Source organism: Alternaria conjuncta (assembly GCF_024043145.1).
Source record: "Alternaria conjuncta strain BMP 0040 chromosome Unknown scaffold_78, whole genome shotgun sequence".
Classification (NCBI taxonomy): domain Eukaryota; kingdom Fungi; phylum Ascomycota; class Dothideomycetes; order Pleosporales; family Pleosporaceae; genus Alternaria; species Alternaria conjuncta.
The window spans coordinates 1448-5340 of record NW_026250167.1 but is presented as its reverse complement, the minus strand read 5'-3'; the positions used below and the strand labels follow the sequence as shown (position 1 = coordinate 5340).

Sequence of the window (3893 nt, the reverse complement as noted above, 5' to 3'; positions counted from 1 at the left end):
TAAAAAGCCTTTAACATAGATTGTTCATGATTACATGTAATGATAGGTACCGCATTTTTAGCTGTTGGTCTATGACGTGTACTACCATATCATTTAACAAATAATCATCATATAGGATTAGAAGCTGGAATACTTTACTGACATTTTGTTGATGTTGTATGATTATTCTTATTTGTATCCATATATTATTGAGGATCCTAAAGTTAAATAGTTAGGCTAATACTTCACCTATACAACTTTTCTCAGAAGAATGAAAATGGCTCTTTCCTCTCTATTTTTTTTTTTCTTAGTTTTAATATATCATGCTGTTTGTCCACTCTCTCATATTTTTTGCATTCTTTACTTTATAAATTACAAAAAAAAATAAGAGAGAGAGGGGGGCTATATTAAAAAAAAAATACGTAATAACTATGAAATTACTATCCTGTTCGGACCCCCCTTTTTTTGGGGGGGGTCCTAACTTTTTACATATAAAGTAAGGGGAGTAGCAAAAAAAAGAGGGAGGATGTAAGAGGGGGAGTTCGAATCTCTCTATTCTGATAGGTTACTAAATTCATTAATATTATTACTTTTATCTAATGCTTTTTCATAAAGACGAGACAAATCTATCTTGTACTCTAGAGTAACGATTATTATCTTACTTATTTCAGCTTTTATAGCTTATGATAACTTATCTCTTTTATTTTTAGCGAAAGATATAGGAATATTTGGAGGGTTTATTCATTTCTGGTTTATTCTCTTATTCCTTTATTCTCAAAAACACAGAATTACCATTAAAAACTAACAGGTTTAACTATAATTGTTTTTAATTACACCTTTAATTTTACATTTTATAAATTTTAGTCTGCCATACTTAGTAGATAACTTGCCTTTTATATTATTCGAATTTAATCACCTAATTTCTAGAATTCTGGTGTTCTTTTTTTCAAAAGTGCATCAGGTTTTACTTAAAATTTTTAGTAAAAAAGGGTTTATAGATATTTTGATAAGTATTTGGATAATCTATGTTACTAAAAGTATTATTAGATTCGTTGTCTATTTTGAATATAGTTAGTAATCTTTTTATTACGAATTGGTTTTTTTCATTAACAATAGATTTTTATAGTATAACTCTAATTAAAGTAGTAACACCTTACGTGGAAAAAGTAGGAATACCTTATGTGGAGAAAATCTTTACAAGCATAATTAAACCATATTTTACTAGTTATTTATCACCTGTTCTTTGTGATTCAGCTGAAGAAGTAGCTAAATTGTTTAGTGAGCTCCCTTTTTCTAATGTAGATAGTAATGTTATGATAAAAAAGTGCAGAACTAGTACTAATTATAAAAGTAGAAAAGATCTAATCGCAGAATTTAAAGCATTCCGTCTAAAAATAAGCTCATACACACCTAGTTTTATTGTCTCTATGCAGTAAGGCCATGTAAGTAAAATTGAACAAGGTGAACCCTCTAGAGGGCAACTTTTTAAAAAAAGAGCTCTTTATAATACACAAGAGGAGGGTTATAAACGTGCAAAAATAGAACGCAATTTAGGTAAAAAAAAAACCATATAAAAAAAAAAGCCCGAGTAGTTCAATGGTAGAACATTAATTTCATGCATTAATAATGAGAATTCGACTTTCTCCTCTGGCTCATGGCAAAAACCAGATTAAAAAACATAGTAAATAAATTACATTTCAAAAGTCCGATTATTTAACAGACCAGTTTTAAAGTAAGTTTTCATAATTATTCTTCTAGCAGTATTATTGTCTATGAAGATGTCTTAATTTCTAAAAAAAGTAAGGACTTAGAACTAAGGTATTAACCTATAACCCTATACCACTTCGTAAACTATTAAAAAAATCACCTTACATAATACTTTGTTAATTAAATTATGTTGTTAGGATTAAAGGAAAGGAGATGAACGTGGATTATCTACTATTATATTTATGCCTTTTTACAATACATCACCAGAATTTATGTACAGGTTCCAGCTATGAAATTGGATACGTATCGTTCCAGGTATATAATGGAATTTGTCCGCATTCTAAACTCATTTTCCTTAATTCTTTTTTTTTTTCTTTTGCTCCAATGGTTTATTGCTTCAGTTTGTTTTTTTTCTGTTTGTTTATTTTTTTTTTATTGAAAAAAAAGAAACGAAAAAAACAGTTAAGCAAAAGAAAAAAAAAATTACCGTAAGCTCCCTGCCGCAGTACTGCGGGGGGAGGAGGATGGATGTTGGTCGGATCCCCACGGATGTATATCTATAAACTTAGAATGTACTAGTTCTAAACAAAAGCATAAAAAACTTTTATATTGTTTTTAAACTTGTGATACAAATGTAATTCATCTTAATTTTATTATACTTAATATTTTTAGGAGAATAGTAGGGAAGTCCAGTGATTTAAATATAGCTTTTTAAAAGTGAGGTAAAAGCTTGGGTAATACACAGAAATTAAAATAATAAAAACTTTCAGTTTTTTATTATAACTATGAAATAAAAAGCCTTAATTAATCTTTATTTTAGTTAAATATTACGTACAGGACCCGGCTTACTTGTATCCAAGGAATATATCTTATGTTGTCTTTATAAAGATATATTCAAAAACGTTAGGCTACTAATTCTAATCCCCTGCGGGGATTTCCCTTACTTTTTTATATATTTATTTTTGTAAAAAAAAAAAACTTAGGGAAAACCTTAAAGGATTTACCGCAGGGTAATAAATAGTATAGCAAACATAACAAATTAGTTTAGTAAAACAGTAGCATGTTGTACAGACAATCTTCTTAAAGTATACAATATATCAAAAAAAATCTTTTTTGTTTTTCATAGTATAATTGTGTTATTATTTTAGATATTGTTGGTAAAAAAATATATTTTTATATCTATTTCATAGAATGTATTTTTTAAGTTATTTCTCTTTATGACAACATTATACAATAATTTATAACTTGTTCTCCGTTTTCCATATTTATTATTTTGTAACGAATACAGCTGAGCTGATACGATATAGCAATACATTATTATACACATTAAAGGTTGAGTACAATTTTATTCTTTTTTATTAAAACATCTCTTGGTTACCTTATAGAGTACATTGTATAAACAGGTTAGAGACAGGTTGGTTAGGCGCCTCATTTGGGTTGAGGAATTGTTATGTTTGAATCATAATAACCTGGAATAAGATTTTAAATCATTTTTTATAAAAATATATTGTAGTATATTTGATGTGTAATGTATTACTTACTAATTATATCACCTTTATACTTATATTATAGATTATAAGGATTAACTTTGGTACCAGTATGGGATAATGTGGTTGGTGATTACTACCTTGTTATAGTGGATGCCTATTATCTAATGGGCTATTTGGGCCATTTATACCTAGTGTTTATGACGGAGACATTATTCAATGGGGGGGAGCATAGGGCTTATGCACTTTTCCCTAAACCGGGTGCATTTCTAAACCCAGATTGGTTAGATTATTGAAGACAACATAGTGATTTTTATGAAACCATATTAACTTGTAATCTATGCCCTCCTAATACTGCTCATGGAATGTCACAGCATAGTAAAGGTCTTAAGGTGTTTACTGGATTTGGGCCTCATACGGTGGAATTATTTCCTAAAACGAATGTTCTATCACTACATGCTACAGGGATAGTTTCTATGCATACGGGTGATAGATTGTGTCACAATGGTGGGATGCTTATGTATCCACAACGACGTGCGTTCTAGACTGTATAGCTATGGTAATCTGTGGATATATACACAACGTATTTAGTATATTGTGAAAAGTTTATACTTTAAAAGTACATAGTTTTTTAAAAACCTGTAAGTTAAGGAGAGCTACCTATACTTATAAAATGTAATAAATTACTTTACTTCATAATTAAGCCAGTAAAAGGTATAA

General features: G+C 28.8%; 1 non-coding gene across 1 annotated transcript; it reads left to right on the top strand.

Annotated features, from left to right (window-relative positions):
- The first annotated feature begins 1561 nt into the window (after nucleotides 1-1561).
- Nucleotides 1562-1632, top strand: J4E85_011751. The gene has a single exon. It is a non-coding gene; the product is annotated as a tRNA-Met (tRNA).
- The last annotated feature ends 2261 nt before the right edge of the window (nucleotides 1633-3893 follow it).